At 38.1% G+C, this 16761-nt stretch overlaps 1 protein-coding gene across 1 annotated transcript in view; it reads right to left on the bottom strand.

Moving 5' to 3' along the window:
• LOC308487417 (olfactory receptor 5AC1-like) overlaps window positions 1-16761 on the bottom strand; it is a gene marked incomplete at both ends in the record, with an annotated part of 66037 nt that overhangs the window by 37104 nt on the left and 12172 nt on the right. The window lies entirely within an intron of this gene.

Raw genomic sequence — 16761 nt, 5'->3', positions numbered from 1 at the left:
GTGAAAGAATCGTCCAGCTATAAAACACCCTGTAAACTGGTAGATCCTGAAATACTCATACTCACGTGGGTGATGTAGCGGCAAGGTGGTATCCAAATCATCTTCCACCATAAAATATAAAATTGTTAAGAATTCAAATGTCTGCAAATAGCTTACAGAATCTAATGGAAAATCCAGGAAGTTCTTCCCAACCTTTGGAAGAAAAGAAGAGGAGTCCAGGAAGCATAATGAAAGGTTGACCTCAGCTTCCTCCCTATTGAAGGAGAGAAGCAGGGAGAGGATATATGGATGACCCTATTTCCATCCAAATTCTTGTTCTTATTTGATTATTTTCTCCTACTTTCCTCTCCTGCACACTCTCAGACCTTTATTCACAGTCTGCTTTTTTTTTTCTGTGCCCATTTTCTTCCTTCCCAGACCATGATCCTTCTTAGACATCTGCTGTGTTTCCCCGAAAATAAGACCTAGCCGGACCATCAGCTCTAATGAGTCTTTTGGAGCAAAAATTAATATAAGACCTGGTCTTATTTTAATATAATATAAACCGGGTATAATATAATACAATATAACATAATATAACTAATATAATATAATATAATATGATATGATATAATATAAAAGACTGGGTCTTATATTAGTTTTTGTTCCCAAGGAAACATTAGAACTGATGGTCCGGCTAGGTCTTATTTTTGGGGAAACACGGTATTAGCATGTAGTGTGGTGGTTAATAGCAGAGATCCCAGAGCCAGATTGCCTGGATTTAATCCTGTTTTCAGACACCACTTGAGATTACTTACTTAATCTCTTTATACCCCAGTTTCCTCATATCTAAAATGAGGACAATATAGTTTCTACTTCCTAGGGTACCGTGAAGATTAAATGAGGTAATACTTATAAGATACTTAGAACACTGCCTTACATATGTGTCATATTAATGATTGCTAAATAAATAAATCTTTACATAATATATCCCATATCATAAAAAAGTTGAAAATGTATAAATTTTATAATCAAATTTTAAAGTCAAGTAACAACATATGTATTCTTCTGTATTCTGGGATTTATGTTAAGCTGTGCCAATTGAAAATATCCAACTTAATCTCAGTAATGACTACTTAAAAAATAGCCAAGCAAGAAATAGTTTCTTTATAATTTCCTAAAAACTTATTTTAACACTATGCTCCTTCTAATCAAACATTTTATTGACTGGAAGGAAGGAAAGGAATACAAAAATAAACCATAAATAATTTTCCAGACTTCATTGAATAGTCATTTCATTTATGCCATTTTCATTCTACTAAATCTAGCCAATACAATACCAGTAACTATAATTAGAGCAACAAAGTGCCTAGGTGATTCGAAATATGTACACTTATGCCATAAATATTTTAGAATAAATCTTTGAGTCTACTTCTTTTCAGTGTCCTGGGATTTACACCCTCAGGGGAAGGCAGACAGCTTAAAATGCTGGGTATCAGGAGAACCTAAAAAAATATTTACCAATGAATAGTACAAGAAGCCATTGCCATCATCTAATGCTACTTGAAGAAATTTAACGTTAACATGAAATACAAAGAAAGTAATTTGACAGAATGATGTTCATAGAAAAAAATTGTGAAGTGTTGAATGGAGACATTTTTACAAAAAGGAAAAACAGAAGGAACATTATGAAAAGCAAGAAATATAGATTGGAGAATGAAAGGATGACGACAGCAAAATTTATATGGAATGGTAGGATGCCATTAAGAAGATATAATAATAAGTATTTTATGGCAGAATAAATTAAACAAATGATTCTGGAGGCAAGAGTGTGGGTGCAGGTTCCTTATAAAGGATGCTTTATAAAGGAAATTCAGTAAGTTCTTACCTAAGAAGGTTTTGGAATAAATATTTTGCTGTTTTCTTAGGTGTACCTGGGAGAAGATGTGTGAACTGAAAATATACAGCAAGCAATATGTAGATTGCAAGGAAGATCAAATAAAGCAAAACCACACGGATTTTTGTTAATATACTATGGTCTAGATTAAGTGTGACATATTTCCTTATTTTTTTATTTTCTTCTTTTTTTTTCTTTTGTTGACAGTTGCAGAAATTAAAAACACAGTACAAAAATTTCTCCCTGAATTTGACAGACCAAACTGTAGTTATATCCATTTTAAACATTGTTTTTCTTTCTTGCAAAAGAGATTTATTTTTGAAACTTTAGAGGAAGTCACACTGGTGATTCAAAAGTTGAGAAAGTTTCATGTCAGTAATAAGAATTCAATAGTATGTGCATTTTATAGATTGAGAACCGGTCAATCAACTTTGGGAGTCAATCAACTACCACTTTATACCACAATTGATTTGTAAAGAGCCAGGAATCTTGACACTGATGGAGAGTTTAGGAAGGCAGAAGGAAATGAAAATCCCCAGCTGACAATGATCTGATTTAAATCAGGATTAATAAGGGTTGCAGTTAATAAGGGTTGAATTAATCAATACCCTATATAATTTGAATCTCAACTTAAAGTCTTTCATTATCAGCCCAGCACTCATTTAGACATGTTTTGGGAACTGATGGAAATGTCTACTAATAACACTCATTGCTTCTCATAAGAGAATTGGAAAGTTATTTAGTGAGCCTGTTATCTACTTTCCTGTCACCAAACTTTTGCAAATTTCCCATGAGTAGTTTCTCATTATCTCAAATGATTACCATTCTCATGGTACCTTGTTAAGTTTTTTTTTTTTCCATAAGACCAAAAATGATCACTTTCAAGGCTGGTATAAGAGAGGACTTGACATTTTTTACAGAACTAGAACAAATAATCCAAATATTTATATGGAACCACAAAAGACCCAAATACCCATGGCAATCCTGAGAAATAAGAACAAAGTAGGAGGGAGCACGCTACCTGATATCATTATACTACAAGGCTACAGTAATCAAACAGCATGGTATTGGGATAAAAACAGATGCAGAGATTAATGAAACAGAATAGAGAGCCCAGAAATAAATCCATGCCTATGTAGTCATTTAATCTACGACAAAAGAAGCAATAATTTACATTGGGTTAAAGACAGTCTATTTAATAAATAGTGCTGGGAAAGCTGGACAGATACATGCAAAAAATGAAACTGGACCACCTTTTAATGCTATATACAAGAATAAACTCAAAATGGATTAAAGGCTTAAATGTAAGACCCCAAAACATAAAACTGGAAGAAAATATAGGAAGTAAACTCTCAGACATCCCCCTTAGTAATATTTTTACCGTATATCCCATTGGGCAAGGGAAACAAAAGAAAAAGTAAACAAATGGAACTACATCAAACTAAAAAGTTTTTTTCACAGTAAAGGAAACCATCATCAAAACAAACAAACAAACAAAATCGTTCTACTGAATGGGAGAAGATATTTGCCAATGATACATCTGATAAGGGTTAGCATCCAAAATTTATAAAAAACTCATACAACTCAACACCAAAAAACCAAACAATCCAATTTTTAAAAAATGGGCAGAGAATATAAAGAGACATTTTTCCAAAGAGGACATACAGATGGCCAATAGAAATATGAAAAGATGCTCAACATCACTAATCATCAGAGAAATGCAAATAAAAACCACAGTAAGATACCACCTCACACCTGTCAGAATAGCCATTGTCAATAAATTAACAAACAAGTGTTGGTGAGAATATGGAGAAAAGAGAACACTTGTGCACTTTTGGTGGTACTGAAAATTGGTATAGCCACTATGGAAAACAGTGGGGAGATTCCTCAAAAAATTAAAAATAGAACTACCATATGACCCAGCAATTCCACCCCTGGGTATTTATCCAAAGAAATACAAAACACTAATTCAAAAAAAAATGCACCCCTATGTTTACATCAGTACTATTCATAATAGCCAAGATATGGAAACAAAGGAAATGCCCACCATTAGATAATTGGATAAAGAAATTGTGGTACACTTATACAATGGAGTGTTACTCTGCCATAAAAAAGAATGGAATTTTACCATTTGCAACAACATGGATGGACTTAGAGAATATTATGCTAAGATAAATAATTCAGATTGAGAAAGATAAATACCATATGATCTCGCTTATATGTGGAATCTAAAGAACAGAATAAACAAGGAAACAAAACAGAAATAGACTCAGAGATACAGAGAGCAAACTGATGATTGCTAGATGGGAGTGATGACCAACACAAAAATGTTGGCGGGCTAGTGATATCCCTATGTGTTGTTTAGTGTGAATAATATTTATAGAATTTATAGTGACATTAGTTAAACTTGCTGCAGACTCCAAATATATTGTTTGAAGATTTAACTGTTATGGTCATAGAGAAAATTAGCAAGTTAGACTTCTTTGGCCTTAATTTGAATTTTATATTGACACCATGTTGTTTGATCTACCATTATCTATCATTACCCGTAAGTGCTTGGTCACCATATTGTTTTAGTTCTCTGCTTTTCTGTTAACAGTGCCTGAGATATTATAAGTCTTATTTTAATACTACCTAATTATAATTTCTGTGGAATTTAAAGCTAAAGTCACGAATAGCTGAGAAATGTACAGAATTCTTTCTCAATCCAGCTTCTATTGATGAAAAGACCTGTAAAGATTACAGTAAATGCACAGATACTGTAACCTAGACATGGCCTTTATGAATAAATAACACATTATACTTGACACAGATGTGAGAAATTATATGTTCCAGTACTTGGCACAATTTCTGTTCAGATTGACAAGCAAGGGGGTCAATATCCTTATGTTGTTGTAAGGATATTTATTAATATATAGAGATCTGTGAAGCTCATAATATCCTAAATATTTTGCAAGAGTGTAGTAGTAGCTTCTGTCATGAGTCCTTAAAATAGATCTCACTTAAACTCCATATTATACTACCTCATTTTTGAAGAAGATATACAATAGATTCAGTTGATATTTATTTTTTTGTACCCTGTATCACCAGAAAGTAATTAAAGGTGGCTCCTAAAAATTAATTTAATCCTTTTTATCTATATAGTTTCCATCTGATAATGAAAACTGGAAAATTCTAAATCTCTTCGCACATCCTCAAAAACCAAACAAACAAAGAAACAAACAAACACACACAAGCAACTTACCGATGAACAAAGAGAAGAAAAACATCCATAAAACACACCTTCAATATAACTATTAGGTTGGTGCAAAAAGTAGTTGCGGTTTTAGCAATTATTTTTAAGCTGTTAAACCGCAATTACTTTTGCACCAACCTAATAGAAAATAGAGAACATGTACTATAAACTTTAATTTACAGGTAAGCAGTAAATTATACCAAAACACCCACTCTGGATACTAAACCAGATTAAAGACAAGATGGAAAATCTGCAGGAAAAAGAGAGGGAGAAGGAGGAGGAGGAAGAAAAGGAGGAGGAGGAAGAGGAGGAGGAGGAGGAAGAGGAGGAGGAGGAGGAGGAGGAGGAGGAGGAGGAGGAGGAGGAGGAGGAAGAAGAAGAAGAAGAAGAAGAAGAAGAAGAAGAAGAAGAAGAAGAAGAAGAAGAAGAAGAAGAAGAAGAAGAAGAAGAAGAAGAAGAACTACTGAGGCCTCAGAATAGCAGAACAGATATAATAAAATCAATCCCAGAAATAAAAAGGTCCATCCTAAGTGGAGGAAATACCAAGAACTAGCCTGAAACGTGATAGGTAAGAGCAAAGGCTATGAGGTATCAAAAGGAAGGGACATGGAAGTGCAGGAATACAACAGGCAGTCTCCGTGAAAACATCACCCCCGTGGAAGGAACCCCTAACAGGCTTGGTAGTAAAGACAAAGAAGGAAATTAAGGGTCTTAAAAAAACAGAAGAAAATCACAAAACCAGAAGACACTTCAAACTCTCCTCCAAGGAAGATCTTAGAAATTTGAAACTTTCATTTCATTGTACACCAACAGAAGGATATAGTGATAAACCAAAAAATCTAGTGAACTATTAGATGGTTGGTGGTTCACTAAATTTTGGTCATTTTATGCATAAATAAATAAAAGAAAGATTGAAAAAGTCATGAAAAGAGCTACACGAGAAAAATAAAAGCAAAAACATATAAAAAATTATCAGAGAAAAAAAATCATTGATATAGCAGATAAGCAAATAAAATCCAATATGTATATAAAGAGTACCTGAAGAAAAAAATAAATCAATTAATTAGAATTATTAAAATTATAATATGAGCAAACTTTCCAGAAATAAAATAAGATAGGAATCTATATATTAATAAATCCAATATGTACCTAGGAAAATTCAGGGAAATAAACTTAAGACATAGCTTATTAAAACTATTAAACTTTTAAAAATGTATCCTTTTTTTCCCAATTACAATTGACATTCAATATTATTTTATATTAGTTTCAGGGGTACATCATAGTGGTTAGACCCTTATAAAATTTATAAAGTGATCTCCCTGATAAGAAGACTAGTACCCACTTGACAGCATACATATTTATTACAATATTGTTGACTATATTCTCTGTGCTGTGTCTTATATCCCATGACTATTTTTATAACTCACAATTTGTACTTCCTAATCCCTTTCACCCTTTTTCATTCATCCCCTCATCCCATCTGGCAACGATCAGTGTGTTCTCTCTATCTATGAGTTTGTTTCTGTTTCGTTTGATTATTTTGTTCTTTAGATTCTACATATAGGTGAGATCATATGGTATTTGTCTTTCTCTGTCTGACTTACTTCACTTAGAATAATACCATTAGGTCCATCCATTTTGTCACAAATGGTAAGATTTCATTCTTTTTTATGGCCAAGTAACATTCACATTCCTTTGTATATATGTATGCCACTTCTTTATCCAATTGTCAATCAACAAGCTCTTAGGTTGCTTCCATATCTTGGCTATTATAAATAATGCTGGCATGAACATAGGGGTACATATATCTTTAGAATTAGTGTTTTGGATTTATTTGAATAAATACCCAGGAGTGGAATTGCTGGATCATAAAGTAGTTCTATTTTTAATTTTCTGAGGAACTTCTGCAATGTTTTCCATAGTGGCTGCACCAATTTGCAGTCTCACCAACAATGCACCAGGATTACCTTTTCTCTACATCCTTGCCAGCACTTATTGTTTGTTGATTTATTGATGATAGTTATTCTGATAGAAGTGATTTCTCATTGTGGTTTTTAATGAATTTCTCTGATAATTAGTGATGTTGAGCATTTTTTCATATAAGTATATAAGTATTGCTACCCTAGATTTTGTTTGTTTCTAATTTTATTAAATATCTTTTTCCATCTCTTTACTTTCACTCTGTGTGTGTCTTTTTTTTTAACTTATTGGGGTGACATTTGTGTTAGTAAAAGTACATAGATTTCAGGTGTACAATTCTGTATTACATCATCTATAAATCCCATTGTGTGTTCACCACTCAGAATCAGTTCTCCTTCCATCACCATATATTTGGTCCCCCTTACCCTCATTTTCCACCCTCCACCCCCCCTTACACTCTGGTAACCACTAAACTATTGTGTGTGTGTCTTTTGATCTGAAGTGAATCTATTGTTGGCAGCACATGTAAGGGTCTTGTTTTATTATCCAGTTAGCCACCCTGTCTTATAACTAGAGCATATGATGCATTTACATTTAAAGTAATTGTTGATAGATATGTAGTTATTGCCATTTTATTATTCATATTTTTTATCTTTTTTTCCATCTTAAAAATCTCCCGCTAACATTCCTTGTAATACTAGTTCAATAGTGATGAACTCCTTTAGTTTTCTCTTGTCTGGGAAGCTCTTTATCTGTCCTTCAATTATAAATGATAGCTTTGCTAGATGGAGTAATCTTGGTTGAAGGTCCTTGCTTTTCACACTTTGAATATTTTCTGCCAGTTCCTTCTGGCCTGTAAAGTTTCTACTGAGAAATCAGCTGATAGTCTTATGGGAGCTCTCTTGTAGGTAACTAAGTGCTTTTCTCTTGCAGCTTTTAAGATTCTCTCTTGGTTTTTAGCCTTTGGAATTTTAATTATGCTGTGTCTTGGTGTGACCCTCTTTGGGTTCATCTTGTTTGGGACTCTGTGTGCTTCCTGGGATTGTATGTCTATTTCCTTCACCACATTAGGAAACTTTTCAGTCATTATTTTTTCAAATAGATTCTCAGTCCCTTGCTTTCTCTCTTCTCCTTCTGGTAACCCCATGATGCGAATGTTGTTACACTTGATGTCCCAGAGGTCTCTTAAACTATTTTCATTTTCATGGATTCTTTTTCATGTTGGTGTTCTGATTGGATGTTTCTGATACCTTATCTTCCAAATCACTGATTCAGTCATCTGTTTAATCTAGTCTACTGTTAATGCCGTCTAAAGTAGTCTTCATTTGTGTTATTGTATTCTTTATTTCTGACCGGTTCTTTTTTATGTTTTCTATCTCCATTTATATGTTTCCTTTCTCTTTGTTAAAGTTCTCCTTGACATCACTGAACATCCTTATAACCAGTATTTTGAAGTCTACATTGGGTAGATTGCTTGTCTCCATTTTGTTTAATTTTTTTTCTGGAGCTTTGTTCTGTTCTTTCATTTGGGACATTTGTCTCCTCATTTTGTCTGCTATCCTGTGTTTGTTTCTATGTATTAGGTAGGGCTGCTCTCTCCCCATCTTAGTAGAGTGGCTTTTTGTAGTGGGTGTCGTTTGTGGTCAAGTGGCACTGTCTCCCAGGGAGACATCACCATCTCCCTGGTTACCTGGTGTGTCCCTTGTGTGGGTTGTGTGTGCCCCCCTGTTGTAGTTGAGCCTTGGTTGCTGTTTGCACATCAATTTATCCTCTGGCTGATTGGTTGTGAGGACTGGCTGTGACTACAATGAAGGAGTTGTTGTGCAGGGCTGACCCTACAGAGCAGGATTCACTTTAGCAGGGCTCTGGTGCCTGCCCAGCCTGCCCTTTGGGTGTGTCATCCTTGGATTCAGCCAACTGATGTTCCACTTGGTCCAAAACTGGCCACCATGTATGCCAGTCCCAAGGCCTCCTGAGAGCAGTTCTGCCACTGGCCAAGTTCAGCTTCAGCCTGTGCCCTGCCCGGAGCCACCTAGCATGAGCCACAAAGCAATCTGCAGATGGTACGTACCCACACTGGGCTTGGAGGTGCTTCTAGATGCCTAGCCGTGGACCAAAGCTGGCTCATGCTAGTGCTGTGCTTAGGACTCCTGAGCAAGAGGTGCGGGACATGCTGAAGCCAGATGGTGCATGTTTGGGTTTTGTGAACCTTTGAGAGATTTTACTAAAGACTTCAGCATGAGGCAAGACCAGCTGTTTGTACAGAAAAGCCACTGCAAGCAGCTTGGGTGTGCTCCAGAGTTGGAAGGGGCAGGGTGTCAGGATATCACCAGTGTGGGGCAAATGGTGTTATCTATGTTGATGGAGACTCAGATATGGTGCCCTCCTGTGGCTGCATGCCAGGAATGGGAGAGGCCTCAACAAAGAAACAATTGATTCTGTTAGCACTTCTGTCTGGGAGAAAGCTGCCCCCTCCAGACATTGCCCTGAAGTCAGACAACTCAGTTCGTCCTTGTATGTTCTTGGTGCCTTTTGAGCTGCTGCTCTAGTGCTGGACCTCAGAGTGAGTAAGTCCATGCATGGGCCCTTTAAAAGGAACACCTGGGACTCAGCTGCCCTCCTTCTCACCCAACCATAATCTCCTCTGGTTTTCACAGCCAGAAATTATGGGGAATTCTCTCCCAGGCAGAGAATTGTGGTAAGGACTTCCTGGGCTAGGGAGCTTGGTTTGGGGCTTGGGCCCCTCACTTCTCCTGAGGAGACCTCTGCAACCAAGATATCCCTCCTGAGTTTTAATGGTCACACATTGGAGGCAGCTACCCAGCCAGATTCCCAAAGAGGGCAAAAGCTTTTCTTTAGAAATGGTTAAAGCTTGCAAAACCCATTTCCATTTATATCTGCAGTCATGGATGGTCAAGTGGTGACCCAGCTGATCACAGAGTGCATGTGAAATAAATGAAGGGTTGCTATCCAAATGATTACAGTCTGAGCAACTCAAATTCTGAACAGTAAAACCTGCATAGCACGGAGTTTTTTTCCAGTACAAGGGGTGTGATAAAGTCAGACTGGGCTGTGATATGTAGTATATCTCCTTTCTCCATTCTCTGTCAGTAAAAAGCCCAACAAGAAAGTGTTGAAAGAATTGCAATTGTTCTATAGTCAGCCACACTTCCACTGATGATTTAATTGATAGTAGTCATATGGGGAGAAGGAAATGGATTTGGAGGCCTAAGGAATCACCCATAACGACTGCACTGATGGGTGAAGTTCATGGGCTTTCTTCCTTCTGCACAGTATGGCTTCTCTGTCTTCTGAGCAGAATTGGTTGAAATTTTCCTGCAGTAGCATGTGCAATTCTCCCAGTGATATGCTTGTTGACTATGCATGTGTTTCTCTGGGTTTCAGTCATATTTTGTCATCATATTAAGGAGAAAGGTCATTATATGAATTAATTGAAGTTTATATTTTCTTGGATAGACATATAGCTGACAGGCCAGTGGACAATGCTGGGGGAAAAGATGGTGAGCATTACCTGAAGGGAATGGGAATTCCCTTTGAAAATGTTTCTTAAGCTTCCCTGATAATAAGCGTGTTGGTTAAACATTCAGATTTCCAGGCTGATGCAGAAGGGTTGGATATGTCCCTGGAACATCGAGTTTAACAGCCATGTGATTGATGTCATGAGGGATATGTAGGAAACACTGTCCTACAAAGTATGATTTTCAAAGGTGATCAGAGAAGGGAATATCCCCCATCGTTCCCATGAAGGTTCTTCTCGCTTTCTGATTTACTTTCCCAAACCTTTATTCTGTACCTCCCACTAATTGCCATTCAGTCCCACTTGGGAGTGTTCTAAACGCAGATTTATGATGTCCTCATCACTTCACCTCAGCCGACAATTGCCATCCCATTTTAAGTCATTCCTTTTCCACACATTTTTGGTCACAGTGGTACCACACTATTTGCTCTTCTATACCTATACCAAGCTTTTCAAACCTTTTGATCTTTTTCACAGTCTATTTTCTGCATGAAATGCCTTCTTTCACCATTTTGCCCATTGTACTCTGTCTTCCTCAAGAGCTCAAACATCACTTTCTTAGAAGTCTTCTTCAGCTTCCTCAGGCACAGTTAATTCTTGCTTCTGTGTTCTCATAGCACTTTGGATTTCTTTTATCTATAATGTAGGTTATGTAATTATTTTCTTTACTCATCTGTCTCCCTTAGTAGGCCACATGGAGAGGGTCAATGTCTTCATCTCTATTTTCCGGAGCCCAGCAGAGTGCCAGGCACATAGTAGGAATTTTGTAAGTATTTGCTGGGTGAACTTTAAACCTTTAATAGCTGTACATTAAATGATGGTTATCAAATAAAAATACATGGATTAATTTGTTTATGTAAATCCAGATATTCATCCATTCATTTAATTATCCATTTATTCAGACAAATATCTACAGAACCTCTCTATTAGATGCTAAGCACTAGGAAGTCAGTGCTGAGCAAAGAAAATAGACATGATCCTTGCCTCATAGAGCTTTTAGCAGAGAAAAATATATGAATAAAATAATTATTTAACGAATGATTCACTACAGTGGAAAATACCAAGGAGAATGAGCACGAGGGGGCAATGAAAGCACATAGTGGGGGCTTGGGGTCACACCTGACCTGAGTGCTGATCATGAAAAGGAATTTCATAGGGAGAAAGGGGATTGAAGAGCCTTCCAGGCTCAGGAAAAGCTCTCTTCAAAGGTCCTGGTGTGGGAGGAAGTACGGTAAGCATAAGGGACTAAAGATGGATAGTTTGTCTGGAGCAGAGAGAATGAGTGGACTTACAGCCAGAGAACAGGCTGTCACATACAGCACATGAGTTTTCATAGGCCCTCTTAAGAAGTTCTATCTTTGTTCTAAACGAGTGGGAAAGCAGTGAAAAATTGGGTGATTTTGGTGAGTGTGTTATTGCCTTTTTGGGGGGATTTATATTGGCCAAATGATGATTTGCTTTACTGTTTCTGTATTGTGAAGAAATAGAAGCCAATAAATGACAATTAAAATTTTTTAATTGTCACTTATTGGCATATATTTGAAATTCATCTGGTTTTCTATCATCTGCAAGAGAGGGTCTTTTGTGATACAGTGATTAATTTGCATAATTCTCCATGAGCACTCAACCATCGTCTCTTTTTGCCAATCATGTTTCCAAAACAGAGATTTGACTATGCCTTTTTCTGGATATGAAAACCTTAGCTTCGCACTGCCTTCAGCACAACATTCAAGCTTCTTAAACTGCCCTTCAATGTCTTTCATAATTGAGTCCCCTTCTACATTTTAGCCTAATTGTTTGCTACTCTCATCTTTAGGTACATACCCTATGTTTTAGTGTGACCAGACCATACAACTTTTATGTATATTATAGGTTTGCTCATGTTCCCTCTGGCTGCATTGCACTTCCTCTTTCTACACACTTTCCTGACTTTCTAAGGATAGAACCTTGAGGACATAAGGTATTCATTGTTTTTAAGTGTTAAGCATTACATATCATTATCATTCCTGCTGATTCAAGGGCTAATTTTGAGAATGTTGGCATGAGGGTAAATGGATGCACCCTGATAGTTGATAAAAACTGTGTTCAGACCCCAGCGGTCTCATTTCATACAGAAGCTAATATTGTTATACTACCAAAATCTCAGAAAGCAACAAGTTTTAACAAAGTGTGACTTTATAATTGCAAAAATGAAGAAGCAAGAAATGAAAACACATCTGCATCAAAACATGTACACACATCTTCATAGCAGGTTTATTCATAATAGCTAACACCCAAATGCTCATGACCTGATCGATGTATAACCATATGTGGTATCTCCATACGATGGAACATTATCTGCCATAAAAAGAAATGAAGGACCGATAAATGCTACAATAGAAATGAACCTTTAAAACATGCTAACTCAAAGAGGCCAGAGCAAAAGACCACATATTATATGATTTCATTGTACAAAATGTTCAGAATTCACCAAACTACAGAGAAACTGGATTAGTGGTAACCTAGGGCTGGGAGAAATAAGAAGATTGAAAGGTGAAGGTTAAAAGGAACAGAGTTTCTTTCTGAGTGTTGAACATTTTCTAAAATCGATTGTGGTGATGGACGCACAACATTGTGAATATACTAAAATCTATTGAATTGTACACTTTTAATGTGTGAATTGTATGGTATGTGAATTATATCTCAATATGGGAAATTTTGTTTTTAATAAAGAAAGCTTATAAGAGCTTCACTCATAGTTGCCAAAACTGGGAAGTCCAGGGTGAATGGATTAAGCAACGGTTGTACATCCAGATAATGGAATATTATTCAGCATCAGGGGGCATATGGGAACAGTGTACTACCTGCTAAATTTTTCTATGAAGCTGAAATGCTCCAAAAAATAAAGACTGAAGAAAGAACAAGAGGAATATGAGAAGGAGGAAGGAGAAGGGGAAGACAGCGTCCCAAGGCCCATCTCAGTGGCACCTACTCTGAAGGTTTTCAGGGCCCTTCTGTCCTCTGTGTCCTGGCAAAAGAACTGCTCCTTTTTCTGTGTTTGCACTGTGCTCTTATTCCGAATATTTGTATTCCCCCCATAATTCAAATGTTGAAACACTAAACCCAATGTGATGGGGCATTTGGGAAATGATATGGTCATGAGGGTGGAGCTGCCATGAATGGGCTTAGTGCCCTTAGAAAACAGACCCCAGAAAGCTCCCTCACATTCACTTTTACCGTGTGAAATGGTAGGGAGAAGACAGCTGTCTATGAACCAGAAAGTGGGCCTCACCAAACACCGAACCTGCTGGGCCTTGATCTTGGATCTAGAACTCTGCGAAATAAATGTTTGTTGTTTAAGCCCCCTGGTCTATGGTAATTTATTATAGCAGCCTGAACTGACTAAGGCAGGGATTTGTACAGCTATTAGGAATTGAGCAGACCTCAGGCTGTCTGTATTTTATAGAGCGTAAGAAGAAACACACACACATACAAATGAAAGATTTAAATAAAAAGAGAAGATGTGTTAATTTGAAAATAATGGACTGGTTTGTCAGAAGATTGTGTGTGTGTGTGTGTGTATGTGTATGTGTATGTGTTTGTGTGTGTATCTCATGTCCCAAAAGTGTTTGTGCAGTTTAAGCTTCTCTAACTTCATAGAAATAACTACTATAGACTTACTTCCAAGATCATTTGAAGGTTCAATTCTTTACATTTATTTTATACTAATTTCAGTTTTGTGAACGTTGAATAATGAATTATTCATTTTAATTATTTGAATCAGGCCCTCTGATTTAAGAGCGTAAAGGCTAACTGAAAGAAAAACACTAAAATTTGCTATTCAACATTCAGAAAACTAAGTACAGAAGAATTTTAAGTTCTATATCTGAGTTCATGTGTCATGCAGGAGACCCTGCTCACTGCGCCATGTGTTCTGCGGGGCGGCCTGTGGGGTCTCAGCTCCCACTCTCCACATAAGAATGCAGGATTTGGCTAGGCCAAAAAGGAACACCCACGGAGCCATAGGTAGGAGAGTCACACCACTATAGTCTCACTGGAGGCTGGATTCACATGACGTGCGACCTGCTGTCCGCTTTTCTGCCAACCTAACTACTCCTCTCCCAGCTCAGCCGCGGCAGTTATATTAGTGGCCAATGGCTCACTGGTTACAGCTGACAGCCAACTAGCCACAGCTGATGGCCATTACCAGCCGAGCCAGCACCTTTCCACATAAGGCTGAGAGCCTGGAAACTGCTCTCTGGGGCTCTGTCCCCACATCATGTAAGGCCAAATGTTCTATAGGAAAGATGGGTTTAAGGACATAGATGACCCTGCATGTAAATGTCTGGGTACAAGCAAACATTCCAGGCACTATTTCAGACTTTCAAGGTAGTGGACTCCGTAAGCCCAAAGTCAACGACTCCACACAGTAAAGAGGGACCCAGGTAATATCTGGGTTACAGGTGAAACATGCAGAACATTTCATTAAGGTAAATATATGATGTGATAAAAGATGGATTGGAAAATAAGATGGCAGGGTAGGACAGAGGGACCTAGAGGCCCAAGAGGGGTGGAGGGATCTGCTGGGCTGGTGGTGGGGGAGGGGCTGTGTCACAACCCTTTGTGACTCATCAATGGTCTGTGATGCAGGCCTCACAATAAAGTCCAGAGTCTGCACTCTCAGAGCTCGGTTGCCTCAGGCAGGTTGGGGATTCAGATAATGGAATTCACACAATGGAATGTTTTCTCATTTCTGAATAGTCTTATTGAAACTTGTATGAGCTTCGGCTCAATATTTTCAGATGTTAACCTGACTTCCCTGTGTAGGTTGCGGTGTCCCCTTCTGTTCTGTGCTACCTGGTGGGGACTCCATCTTTACCATCTTCTAGGAAACCAAAAACATCCCAAAGGTAAGGTACCCTGAGTGAGTCCCACCAGATTTTCTTTAGTGTTGTGTCCATTTCTAGTTCCGCCTTTTAAAATGAGTGTGGCTGGCTCAAAGCAACACCTGAAGTGGGGAGTCTGAAGGAATAGAACATCCTTTGAGGAGAACAGGCATGACCGAGCTAGGGGTTCAGCTGCGACTGTTTCCTTGGAGGCTCACAGACCATGTGGGTGTAGTAGAGAACTGATTCCAGGATCAACCCCCAAAGACTGATTCCCTGGCCCTGACTGGGTTATTTAGAGAGAATGGGATCTCGGCAGGAGAACAGAGTTCCCCACCACTTCATCATGGGTCATAGTCCCATGTCAGGCATCACCCCACAGAGCCTTCCTCTGAGTTGGGCTCATCAGGAGGGCAGCACTGAATCTCTGAGAGCTGCTGAGCAGAGGCTGGAGCCTGAGCCCTGCCCCAGCTTACAGGGTCCTATCTGAGGCAGCAGAGGTGCAACTGTTGGCCTCAGAGCCTATGCCCTCCGTGAGCAGAGGGCTTCTGACTGAGAATACCAAATACAGACCTGATCGACAAAATCCTTCCATGAGTTTTTCAATAAAGGAAAAATTAAAACATTTGAACCCACAAAAATTGATCAGGGGAAGAACACAAAGTTCTAGTAATTAACATAGAGTCATGTTATTCTTGGATCATGAGTATCTGATCCAAGAATGTCTGCCTTCTCAGCCTTTTCCTATGGAGAGAAGTGACCGAAATGATTTTCTTGTCTTTTTTTCTCAGCACCTGGGCAAAGCTAAGAGGAGAAGGAAAGAGAGGGACACGGAAAAGTAAGATTCTACCTCTTTCACCTGAGCCCTCCAAGGGTAACCCTTTCTGTCCTTCCATGAGGTCCCAGGTCCATGATCTCTGAAGATATTAGTTGCTAGATAGAGTCCTTCTCAGAAAACAGAGCCCTCAGAGGAGAGGCTCATGGGAAGGCAGTCAGACCCTGAGTCACTTCTCAGGTCCTGCTCTGCCATCCCTGGCCATGAGCAGTGATGGACCTGAGCAGGGGACATTGCCCAATCAATGTCAAGGCTCCGAACTTCTGTCTCTGGACTTTGTCTAAGCACTTTGACCTCTTCGATGACTGGATTCCTCTCTGATGTAACCACTGACCTCTGCTTCACAGAGTGGTTTTTAGCATCAAATGAGATCATGCATGTGAAAGTACTTTACAAATGAAGTAACAGACCCATGCGAACCTTGTTCGTATTATTATCGACATTTGACCTCATCTACTGATTTTTAGGGCTTCCACAGTAATATCACAATGG

The sequence above is a fragment of the Rhinolophus hipposideros genome, assembly GCF_964194185.1.
Source record: "Rhinolophus hipposideros genome assembly, chromosome: 2".
Lineage (NCBI taxonomy): Eukaryota > Metazoa > Chordata > Mammalia > Chiroptera > Rhinolophidae > Rhinolophus > Rhinolophus hipposideros.
Note: the sequence above shows the minus strand (reverse complement) of the source record. Positions and strands in the feature narration are given on the sequence as shown.